This window comes from Coenobita brevimanus, chromosome 28 (assembly GCF_032717465.1).
Source record: "Coenobita brevimanus isolate Jiangsu-jjx chromosome 28, ASM3271746v2, whole genome shotgun sequence".
Classification (NCBI taxonomy): domain Eukaryota; kingdom Metazoa; phylum Arthropoda; class Malacostraca; order Decapoda; family Coenobitidae; genus Coenobita; species Coenobita brevimanus.
This window is the reverse complement of record NC_136981.1, coordinates 25,813,005-25,826,628: the sequence shown is the minus strand read 5'-3', so window position 1 is coordinate 25,826,628 and position 13,624 is coordinate 25,813,005.

Genomic DNA, 13,624 nt, shown 5'->3' with positions numbered 1-13,624 from the left:
TGAAGGGGTGCGTCAAACTGACTGTCTTTCATCAGGCTACCAAGTTGTGGGCCATCGAAAATGCCTTTCTTCGATTTGGCGTTGCTGATCTTAGGGAAAACTTTCTTCAGGTGTGCAAAGCCTGCACCTGTCTTATCCAAGGCTTTGAAGAAGTTTGTCATTAAGCCTAACTATATATGAAGTGGCAGAAGTATTATATCTTCCGCTTGGACGAGTGGTTCGTTCCTTATGTTGTGTACACCGGTTTTGTAAGAACATCCGGGAGACCAATCACATTGGATGTAGTGCTGCTGTACGTAAATGCTATCCCATAAACACAGGGAGCAACAGTATTTCATGAAGCCTCCTTGCAGTCCAAGCAGCATGGCTACCACTTTCAAATCGCTGCAGATTTTTTATTGTAATTCGTCATACTTAGTCAAAACGAGGAGTTTTTGCGTTTATTCTTACTTTTCCCTCATTTCAGGAGCTAAAAGAATAATATACTGGGCAACACGTTCACTCTGTGGAGGAGAACAGCCTTCAAACTTGATTTGCTGGGGTCAGTAAAAAGTCGCCATTCGTCAGGATCATGAATTTTTTCCAAGGCTTCGAACAGACCTGTGATATTGCTACAGTAGCATACTCCTCCGTTTGACTTGAAAAACATCCCAGATTTTGTTGCAGCTTCCTGAAACTCGTCACCTCTTTGTCTGGAGGCAAAAAGTTCCATTTTTGCAATCTCGAAGCAAGAAGTTCTGACTGTTGATTAATTAAGGTCATGTAAAAAGATAGTTAAGGTCGCCTTGGGGTATCCAAGGATAAGATGGGGTACTTTGCCATATTGCTGACATTCGAAATCAGAATCAGGGGCAGCTGCTCCAGATGCCTCTCCATCTTCATCCTCACCTAATGTCTGGAATACACATTTACATGCTGGTGGCCTTGGAATGGGAAGGCCCTCCGTGCGATCAACCGGTCTTATTACCAACGGTAAATTTGGATAAACAATGCAGTTTTCATTTTTGGAAGATAATCCCACAACTTTTGTCATGCAAAAGTAGCAATTTGTTGTGGCATCATCAGCGATGTCGTCAACGCCTGTAGTGTTGATGTATATCCTCTGCAATAGGTGAACCTCTATTACCTTGAGAACCAATATAAAGGCAATACAAAAAGGTATATCCAGTACTGATGACCCTTATCAATGCAACAGGTGTTGACGATATCACTGATATGGTGCTAGGCTTGGTGAAATGGAGTATACTCTCCACACCATGGGAAATGCGAAAGGTATCCCTGTTTTCCTTCCTGCTAGCCATTTGCAAAGAGAGTTGGAACAAGTTACGCAGCAGGTCTGGGACACCCATCGTTTGTCTTGGTCGCCACTCTTAACGTCAAAATAATGTAGATAAGCTGTCTTTACCAGAGACGTGATCTCCCTTTTATGCTTCTTTGTAGTGAAACTTTCACACATATAACAGAATGCATTTGAATCATTGACACATCCGTGAGGCAATGTCAACCCATATATATCTGAAATAAGAGTTCTATTAACTATAATTAATTTACATAAACATACTTTAGCTAGTGAATGTAGACAACTGGCAGTGTATATGTTGGATATTATACACTTCATATGTATAAAGACATATAAAGACCACAAATAATCTGGTGAAAAGAACGACCACTGTACTATAGGGATGCGTGTGAGGGTCGTGAGTTCAGAAGAAACTGTACGTGCTAGAGCAAAACGAACATCATATTTAAAATCAGCGCCACGTTATTGCCTGATATCCATTTTTGTCTCTGAGCTGAAATTCTTGTCGAGTAGTGTACCATGAGGTGTGAAAGTAGGAAACGAAAAATGATAAGACAGAATGAAAATTTGTCAAAGGAACACAAGAAGACTTGATGAACACCGATCGACGGAAAATTAGGAAAACAAGAAAAAAAGAGGGAAAAGATTAGACTGTGAGAAAAAGAGTGAGGTAGGAAAGAGGAAGGCGGGAAAGTTGATATGCTGGGTGACTGGTTCTGAGAAAGAGAGAGAGAGAGAGAGAGACAGAGACAGAGACAGAGAGACAGACAGACAGACAGACAGAGACAGAGAGCTTGGGTAAAAATCAGGTAAAGGTAACGCAGGCAGGAAGGCATCTGTTAGTCGAAGATGTATGCTGTGTGTTAGGAGAGAGAGAGAGAGAAAGAGAGAGAGAAATTGAATGATTACTGATAACTAGATAGGTAAACAGATAGAAAGAGATAGACAGAGAGAGACAAAGGGCAGACACAGACAGAGACAGACATACCAGACAAAGACAGAGAGAGAAAAACCAGACAGGGGAGAGAGGGTTGTCTTCCCGTCTGCTTATGTGGTCTGAAAAGAGCAGAGGTGGAGGAAGGGACAAGCATGTGTGTGTGAGGTGGCTGTCCCGAAGAATTAGTTACCAGGAAGGTCGGAGGGCGAGGCAAGAATATGGTTGTGGAATCGGATGGTAGGTGTCTGGTATATGGGTGGTATGTGGATGGTAGGTGGATCGTAGAAGGATGATATGTGGATGGTATGGTTTGGATGTGGATATTCTGTGGCCAAAATGGAGCCAGAGAGAAAATTATATGATGTGAAAGCAAGAAAAATATTACTTAATTATCATATTCAGGAAGGAGGTATATATATAAAGGTGAGAAACTATAGTCCTTTCACCTTAACTTGGACCTCAGGTTTTCATCCTTTATGGGCTTTATTCACGTAGCTCAGTGGTACAAAAAGACAATGCTATGGCTCGACTACCTTTCCATAGCACTGCTTCGTGATTAGAGTCATATTCTTGTATTAATCTATTGTTACAGCTGAGCACGTGAGATGGAGAGATGCCAATTTTAGGCCAAATTAAAGTTAAAAGAGTATACCAGGAGGAGATCATAAAGCAAGGTTTTACGGAGATAAAATGTTCTGAATGTTGTAGTACCATAAGGAAATAAAAAGAGTAACATGCAAGGTTACACAAGAACAAGAAGGCACACGGAATATGGACTGTATCACACGCAATTCACACTCACACGCAAAGTGGCACGGAAATGAGAGAATAAGGGTAATGTAGACTGTTATACGCAAACCTGAGCCATAGAAAGGGTTAGGGTGGAAGCACACGCAAGGTTACAACGCAGATGATGAAAAGGCAGAAAGTGAACTCTATCATACACGATACAGAGCCACATAGAGGTGAGAAAAGATTCATAATGTGGACTCTGTAACACACATCATAGAGCCAAATCATAGGTTACGTGGATATGAGAAAACAGAGTGAATCGTACACTATATATACGTGAAATAGAGTCATAATGTGAACAGTACTATCCTCATCATAGAGCCAAATGTAATGTTAAACGGATATGAGAAAATAGAAAGTGAGCTTAATCATACACGGTTTAGAGACTTATAAAGGGCACAATTTAGTCATACATAGGTGAGAATTAGAATATCGATAGTATAATGCACATGATAGAGCTGAGCGTAGGGTTACAAGGAACTGAGAAAACCAAAAGAAAGTCAGCTGTATCATCCGCAGTGTAGAGCTAAATGCAGAGTTATACAAAGGTGAAAAGCAGACAGAATACTGACTGATCTTCCTCGAGAGAAAATCAGATGAAAAGATACACTGAGATGGGAAAAATGACAGAATATGGAAGGTGTCATAAGCAAGAGGAGTTGAGAAGGAAAACAGAATGTGATCTGCATTATCCACAAGAAAGGGTTATATTAAAGATCATGTAGAGAAACCAGATATTACCACTGAGTAATAAGTATTATTACATTAGTTACAGTACCTAGGAGATTATTACAAATTACCATAGAAAAATGTAATTTTCCAAGGAGAAATTAACACATACAGAGCCATCTCATTATAAGGCATCTCTTTGGGTGGAACGTAGGCTTTATCACAGGCAACATGGACACGGGAACAAAGATAAAATGCCTCTTCATATTACAGTATATGAAACTGGCTCGTATTCTCGTCGGGAAAGGAAGCTTCCTAACACCTCTTCCCTAACAATTTATATTATGACATGTCTGGTTAATATCCTTTTCTATGTTCTCTGGATAGAGTATGGCGACATCAAAAGGATTTATGTAACACAGAATAGGACAGTCAGGTGTAATAAGCTAAATAATTCGCATAGGAAAATGTGTTAGGGCGCTTCTTTAACCGAAGAGAAAACGGACCCTTAACTCACATAAAACTCTAGCTAAAATTACATGCAGAGTCAGACACATAATACTATATGAAAGACGGAAAGAGAAAAGGGGGAAGTAGAATGCAGAATAATTATGGAGAAAGGCCAACACACCATCATAAATAAAATCACTAATAGATATTTTTTTTTTTTATGCGAGGAAGAAGGAACCAAAGGCCATGTGCCCGAAATAACAGTTCCTTCCAAGAGAAAAACAAAATACAATAGAGAGCCAAATTCAAGATCTGATCATTTCGAGATGCCTGGACACACTGCGTTTGAAAGACTGGAGATCATAGGCAGCAGGAAATACAGACAGAGGGAGACAGTTCCAGAGCTGACCTGTTGCATAAATGAAAGACTGGGAGTAACGGCTAACTCTTGCATTAGAGAGTTGAACAGAAAAGGGATGAGAGTTTACTGCCAGACGGGTGCTACGCGCCCGTCGTAGAGGTGGAGGAATGCAAGCAGACAGTTCAGAGGAGCAGTGACCATTAAAGTAGCGATAGAAAAGAGATAAAGATGCAACAGTGCGGCAAAGAGACAGAGGTTGAAGGGAGTCAGTAAGAGGAGGAGAGTTAATGAGGCGAAAAGCCTTTGACTCCACCCTATTGAGAAGAACTGTATGTGGGGAGCCTCCCCACACATGAGAGTTGTACTCTACACAGGGGCGGATAAAACTCCTGTATAGAGTCAACAATTGTGCAGGGGTAAAGAAAGAGCAGAGTCGGCTTAGCACACCCAATCTCTTGGAAGCAGATTTTACAAGAGATGTAATATGATTTTTCCAAGATAAGTCCCGAGTAAATGAAACCCCAAGCATGTTCAAGGATGATGCAGGATTAAGCTGAATATTATTAAACATTAGTGGGTATACCTGTGGAAGATTTTGTCGGGTTGATAGGTGTAAGAACTGAGTCTTAGATGCATTAAAAACAACAATATTATTTTTACCCCAGTCAGAGATACGAACCAAGTCAGACATCAGGTGTGCCATAGCCTCATCCCTTGTTTGTTGAAGTAACTGTTGAGATGGGCGTTGCGGGAACCGAATGGAAAGGTGAAGGGTGGAGTCATCAGGGAATGAGTGGATAGGGTTAGATGTACAGCTTAGAAAATCATTGATGAATAAAAGGAAGAGAGTTGGTGATAGGACAGAGCCCTGAGGAACACCACTGTTGATAGATCTAGGAGAAGAACGATGGCCGTCTACAACAGCAGCTATAGAACGACCAGAAAGGAAGCTAGCGTTGAAGGCAAAGATAGAAGAATAGAAACCGTACGAGGGCAGTTTGGAAAGTAAAGATTTATGCCATACTCGATCGAAAGCCTTTGAGATGTCAAGTGCAATGGCAAAGCTTTCGCCAAAGTCCCGAAAGGAGGATGACCAGGAGTCTGAAAGGTAGGTGAGAAGATCGCCTGTGGAGCGTCCCTGACGGAACCCATACCGACGATCGGAAAGAAGGTTGTGATAGGAAAGATGCCTTAAAATTTTTCTATTGAGAATTGACTCGAAAACTTTTGAAATACAGGACGTTAAAGCAATTGGACGATAGTTGGAGGGTTGGGAGTGGTCACCCTTCTTTGGGACTGGCTGAATGAGAGCAAACTTCCAGCAAGAAGGAAAGGTACAAATTGACAGACAAAGGCGAAAGAGTTTGCCTAGGCAGGGTGTAAGCACAGAAGCACAGTTCTTGAGAACAACAGGAGGGACCCCATCCGGCCCATATGCCGTGTTAGTACTGAGGCCAGTGATGGCAGAAAATACATCAACTGAAGAAATTTTAATGTCAGCCATGAGGAAGTCAGAGGGGGGAAGTGATGGAGGAACAGCACCGGAATCGTCTAAGGTGGAACTGGAGGAGAAAGTCTGTGCGAAGAGATCTGCTTTATCAGTAGAAGAAATAGCTACAGAACCATCAGAGTAAAAAAGAGGAGGGAAGGATGATGAGGTAAAGTTGTTAGAAAGATTTTTGGCAAGGTGCCAGAAGGAGCGGGAAGAATTCGAGTTGGAGAGTTGAGAGCATTTAGTATGGATGAAATTATTTTTAGTAGAGCGAAGAACAGACTTAGCACGATTCCGGGGAGAAACGTAAAGATGATGTGATTCAGGGGTGGGTTGGCTCCGGTAACTTTTGTAGGCCCTCTCCTTGTTGCGGACAGCATTAGAACAAGCGTGATTAAACCAAGGCTTTCTTGCGATAGTCAAAGGATATGAGAAAGGAATGTATGCTTCCATGCCCGAGAGTATAACCTCCGTAATGCGCAAGGCACACTCAGATGGCTCACGGCCATGGAAGCAATAATCATTCCAGGGAAAATCAAAGAAGTACTGCCTGAGGGCCTCCCAGTCCGCGGCTCCAAAATGCCACAGACGACGTTTCCCTGGAGGGTCCACAGGCCATACCGGAGTGATAGGACAGGTTAAGGTAATAAGGTTGTGATCGGAGGAGCCCAACGGAGAGAAAAGATTAACAGTGTAAGCAGAAGGATTAATTGTGAGGAAGAGGTCAAGTATGTTGGAGCTCTCTCCAAGGTGGTCAGGGATACGGGTAGGGTGCTGTACAAGCTGCTCTAGGTCATTAAGGATAGAAAAGATGTAGGCTTGTTCACCAGGTGGATCCGTGAAAGGAGAGGAGAGCCAAAGGTGGTGGTGAACATTGAAATCTCCAAGAATGGAGATTTCAGAGAAAGGAGAAATGGATAGAATGTGTTCCATCGTAGAAGTAAGATAGTCGAAGACTTTTTGATAGTCAGTAGAATTAGGGGATAAGTTAACAGCACAGATATATTTAGTCAGAGAATGACAGGAAAGCCGAAGCCAGAATGTGGAGAATTCAGAAGAATCGAGTTCAGGAACACGAGAGCAAGATAAGTCGTTGCGTATATATACACAACAGCCACCTTTGGCTTTGAAATGAGTATAGAGAAAGTAGGAGGATACAGAAAAGGGTTTGCTGTCAGTTGCCTCTGACAGCTGAGTCTCCGTTAGAAAAAGAAGATGAGGTATAGAGGAGGAGAGGTGGTGCTCAACAGAGCGAAAGTTAGAGGAAAGGCAGCGAATGTTGCAGAAATGAAGAAGAAGAGAGTCAGACAGTGGTTCCAGGCACCTCGAGTCGTCACCGGGAGAGGGGCGGATGGTGGGGGCAATTATGGTCCCCCCCCCTGGGGACTCCGAGGCTTGATGAATCGACGCCATTTTTGGTGAATTTTGAATAGGAAGTGTAGTGTGTACTGTGCATGTAGTTTGGTGTAGATAGAGAAATTTGTACTGGAGAGCATGCTGGCCTACTCTCTGTGTAACTGAGACAATGAAAAAGTTCAGCAAAGGGGGATGGTCAGGGACTAGTCCTGAGGGCTGATGAAACGGGAGCTCCCTAACACCTTTTCCCTAGGCGATTTATTTTGCTTATTACACCTGACTATCCTAGTCTGTGATATGTAATCCTTCAAACATTGCCTTTGTCTGCATAAAAAGGTACAAAATAATATTACCCAGCCAAATTCAGAAATAAATCTTTAAGGATGAGGTGTGAGGGAGTTTCTTTAAATGCTGAGAAAACGTTCCTTGAGTCGTTCACTTGGGCTGCTCAATATATAAACAACAAATTTAAGGGTCTGGTATATGAGAAATAAAGGTAAGATAGAGATGAGACGTCAAGGTAAGAAATTATCTAACTATGAAAACACCTTAGAAAAAGAACTTTATAGAGCGACACATGGTACCCCGTGAATAAACTGTCCTCAATAGATGTATCAATAAGACGGTGAAGCAGGTTTATATACACACACACACACACACACAAACACGCACACACACACACACACAAACACGCACACACACACTACAAGAAAACACACATACTGTACACACATAAAACACATATACAAACACACAGACACATACAACGAAAACACACACACACACACAAACACACACGTGCACACATAAAACGCCTATATAAACACACACAGATGCATGCAAAGAAAACACACACACACACACACACACACACACACACAAGAAAATACATATACACTCATAAAAACACACATTCAAACACACACAGACACATGCAAAGACACAACACACACACACACACACACACACACACACACACACACACACACACACACACACACACACACAAAACACTTATACAAACACACAGAGACACGTACAAAGAACACACACACACACACACACACACACACACACACACACAAAGCCAGTTCGTGTATTGTATTACATCCCTTCTATATTCACCATTTTATTTATGTGACAGACCAGCGAATAGACACAACAGGTCGTTCCCTGTGGCCCGGCAGTCCTCTCACGTGCCACACAACCTCGGCACCAATACCCACCGTCTGTACTTAATACCGTCCAAACTGAATACATACTACCGTTCATACTGAATACAACCATCCTTACTAAATACACATTACTGTCCATGCTGAATACCCACCACCGTCCATACTGAATACCCACCACCGTCCATACTGAAAATACAATACTGTCCATACTGAATAAACACTACCGTCCATACTGAATACACACTACCGTCCAAATTGAATATATAGACCACCACTGTTCATACTGAATACCTAATACCGTCCATACTGAATAAACACCACCGTCCATACTGAATACACACTACCGTCCATACTGAATAAAACCGTCCTTACTGAATACACACTACCGTATACACAGTACATGCATACTGAACACACACTGCCGTCCATACTGAATACACACTGCCGTCCATACTGAATACACATCACCGTCCATACTGAACACACATCACTGTCCATACTGAATACACACTGCCGTCCATACTGAATACACACTGCCGTCCATACTGAATACACACTACCGTTCATACTGAATACAACCGTCCATACTGAATACATACTAGCTTTGTCTCATTCAGGAGTGTTTCTGTGACATGGGTATGACTTGTGAATGGTCAGTCACGTTAGTCATGGTGGCATTGAAACACTCACGCTTTTCCCACCCACAGTCTGATATTGATCTCGCGTTCTTTCACACAGCATATCACATTTCTAACCACCTAACCTCCACAACGCTCACCCTCAACACGCTCTCTGATACTAAGACCAGCATTTTCGTAGGTAAAGAAGCTTCTCATCACCTCTTCCTTAGCAAATTATTTTTGAATTTGGCTAGTGATTATACTTCTCTACGTTATTTATGCAGAGTATGGCACTGTTAGATGGATTTATGTAACAGAGAATAAGACAAAGTGTACTAAGTAAAATAAATCGCTTATGAAAAAGAGCTAGGGAGCAAAACAATAACCCTCACTAAATCGAACATATTAGCAGTGAATGATAGCCAAGGCTCGTATTCTCGTCGGTTGAGGAAGCTCCCTAACACCTTTTCCTAAGCGATTTATTTTGTTTATTACATCTTACTCTTCTCTTCTGTGTTATAAAAATCCTTTCAGTATCGCCGTACTCTGCATAAATCACTTACAGAAAGATGTTATTCAGTCATACCACCAAAATTAAATCGTTAAAGAAGAGGTGTTAGGGAGCTTCCTTAACCGACGAGAATACCAGTTCAAGAATCACGCCAACCCACCCAGGCTCCTATGACTCACTCTCAGCTGAATAAAATAGTCTGGAGTACGATGGCAAAGAGCGAGAGAGAGAGAGAGAGAGAGAGAGAGACAGACAGACAGACAGACAGACAGACAGACAGAGACAGACAGACAGACAGAGACCGACCGACCGACACAGACAAACAAACAGACATAGACTGAAAGAGAAACTGAAAGATAAATACACACACACACACACACACACACACACACACACACACACACACACACACACACACGAACAGAACTTGAATTATGGAGTAGTTCTGATCATGAGAGGGTAAATTATTGCTCCACACAGCTCTCTCTCCCATCACGCTTTCTAATACTGATATGTAAAGTACTTTCAGGGCTTCAGAATCGAACGCTTTTTTTCCATTTTTTTTGTAGGGAAGACCGTTCGCACTTCAGCAGTTATATATTGCCTTCATAACCCCTTCAGTACTTTAGCGTTCTCATAAGCTGAAAAGAATCGTTTGAAATGAATGAATAGTAGTAGCAGTAATAGCAGTAACAGTGGTGGTGGTGGTGGTAGCAGCAAAAGCAGTGGCAGTAGTAGTAGGAAGAGGACAAGTAGGAATAGTAATACCAGTTGTTGTAGCTATTCTTGCTGTTATTGTGGTAAGTAGTAGCATTAGTAGTAGCTGTAGCAGTAGTAACCACAACCTCAAGGATCATATAAACCTGAACCCGGTGGATTACAGGCTGAAGTTGCCCTTTCCTGTAGTCCACCATCTTCTTTCTTGGGGTGAGGGGTAGGGAGTCGAGGATCGTTTTATGAACCTGGCCGTGGATCAGCCCGACTACATCTTTGCCACCACTTCAAGGCATCTCTCACCAGCGCCCCGATAGGAATAAGGCAGAAAAATATATTAACATATCAACGGGTTAACATCTTTCAGTGCAATGACCTGTTTGTATTTTATTCAAGCTACATCCACACGATTACATTCACTCGGGGACAAATTTTTCGAACTGGGGGGAGGGGAGTGTCACGAATTCGCGCGAGCGTATTTATATAAATTCGTGACATCGTATGTTGATGAGAAAACCACGAACTCTAGTTGAATTCCCACTGTGCATCACTCAGTTCAACCGTCCTCGTATTCACATCGATCGGGATGGTTTTCAGAACATTTGTCACTGTTTCACAAGTGACCATTCTTATCCACGACATTAGTGCTTTCACTGAGTGATTTATTGTGAGCCTATATCGTTCACCCTCCTTTCGTTGACCATTGAAGTTAGGCCACGCCTATTTCCGGCGAACACGGCCATCTCTCACCCCCTCTCCTAGTTTGAAGTCAGTCAGCTCGGGATCATCGCGAGAATAGGATCGTTTTGTGCCCATCGTAGAGCAGCGTCTCTGTTGTACAGCGAATTCCTGAATCTCCACCTAGACGGTGATTGGCGAAGCGGGCTTGGAGCGAATAGCAGCGTTGGTGTTCATCACAGGTGCCCAGACTTTAGTTTCGGCTCCCTTCCACTGACCAGTATTTCTGTTCGTTTTTCTAGTCTTAAGTTTAATTAGCTTTTCTGAATGAGCGAGTGAATGTATTCTCTTGTTATTTGAAATCATAAGTCCCCTAGTGACCATGAAATTCCCCTTTTGAATTCATTTTGAGATCCATATAACGTAAATTTATTTCATTGTAATAAATAAATTTAAGGTCCTTTTCTTTGAGCTTAATGTAATTAGACTCGTGTTTTATTTCTCCACATTAAGCTTATTTTAGTTGCTGCTCCTAGTTTGCACAAACTCTTTACAATATTCATAACTGGTTCTTAGGCCAGTTCTTTTGTATCAAACTTATATCCGTTGTGCCAGCCAGGAGTCAAGCACCGGCAAGAAGCTGTTTATTATTATTAGCATTACTGATTGTCTGGGGTGGAGTCACTTTCTCGAGAGGCTAACAGTACTACAAACAGCACTCGTGAGTAATTAGTCTCTGCTGTGTACTGTTGACAAAGTTTATAAATTCTCGTCTTTAGAGAATCGGCGAAGTAAGCCGGCATAAAGTAAAACTGCTAGATTTTCACAAGTTAATTCCTTGTCTCTATTTTCAAGTAATTTTAATTCTAAAATCCACATCCCCCCGTGACTGGGAGTTTAATACCGTCTTCTTTATTCCCACTCGTACTTGAGGTCCTACCTAAAAATAAAAAAAAAAAAAAACTTCTATATTTGTTGTTGCTGTTTGTGGTGGTGGTGGTTTTGTTGTTGTTATTGTTTTTGCAGCTGCTGTTGTGTTTATTGCTGCTGCTGGTGGTGGAGGTGGTGGTGGTGGTGGTGTTTTTATTGCTGTTCTTGTAGCTGCTGTTATGTTTGTTGCTGTTGTTGTTATTGTTGTTGTTGTTGGTGGTGGTGGTGGTGATGGAGGTGGTGGTGATGGTTGGAGTGTTGTTGTTTAACTCCGGTGTGACTAATCGAGCAGACTCCTCGACCAAAGGTAAGCAGTTGTTTTGTGGGGCCGTCTTACAGGTTTTGTACAGTACAATAAATATACGCTGAGCGGATCCGGCGCCCCCTTGTGACAGACAGCGCTTCACCAGGGCCCTTCCCATGGCGAGGTGCAGGGAATTATGAGGACTACTGGCTCCCGGGTGAACGCATCAGCTGCTTCACCCAGGGTACACAGCGTCACCACGTGTAGGCTCCCCGTCAGCACCTCATCTATAGGAAATTAGAAATAAATAAGTATGTTGCTGGACTGACGGGGTAAGAGACAGACAGACAGGCAGAAAGACAGAAACACACAGACAGGCAGACTGACAGACAGGCAGAAAGACAGAAACACACAGACAGGCAGACTGACAGACAGACGAGCAGACAGACAGATAATCAGATGAACAGACGTATACACAGAGAGACAGACAAACAGAGAGAGAGAGAGAGAGAGAGAGAGAGAGAGAGGTACAGCAATGCAAAACTGTTGTGTGTGTGTGTGTGAGAGAGAGAGAGGGAGTGAGAGAGAGATCCATTTCTCAGGCCAGCACTCACATATTCAAGGAGCTGCAGCAGCAATCTCATTCACTTAGCGCACGTGCGTCATTCACACGAGAATGTGCCCGCTGCTTGAGGAAAAATGCAGGGTGGCACGCTCTCTCTCTCTCTCTCTCTCACACACACACACACACACACACACACACACACAACCGCTCGCTGGTGCAGTGGTAACGTTCCCGCTTGCCAACTGGTGGACGGGAGTTCGCGCCTCGCTCAGGTTGCGAAAAGTTTCACTGACGAAGTGGGTGGTTACTGTCCTCCTTGAGCAAGGGGACGGGTGTGTGCGTGTGTGAAGGTCACAGCCTTGCCCTTAGATCGGACTATATGAGCTCTCAGCTCCCTTCCGGGAGGGTAAAAGCTGACCATCACGACCATCAAGTGATCCTGACCGACCCGGTAATTACACAATTTTGCTGCTCTCTCTCTCTCTCTCTCTCTCTCTCTCTCTCTCTCTCTCTCACACACACACACACACACACACACACACAATTTTGCTACTCTCTCTTTCTCTCTCTCTCTCTCTCTCTCTCTCTCTCTCTGTCTCTCTCATTCTATACCTTCATTCCTTATATATCTTAAAGTATTAGCCATTTCTCACATTCTAGTTTTAGCAGCACATGAATTTGATAATAATTTCCATCGTTTGAGCCAATAGATATTTAGAACAGAATAATTAAAAAAAAACATGGAATAAGCTTACAAGAAAATGAAGTCAATTAAAAGCATATTATTTATTACTAAAGGACTTTTCGCTAAAGAAGTAAGAATGAATGAA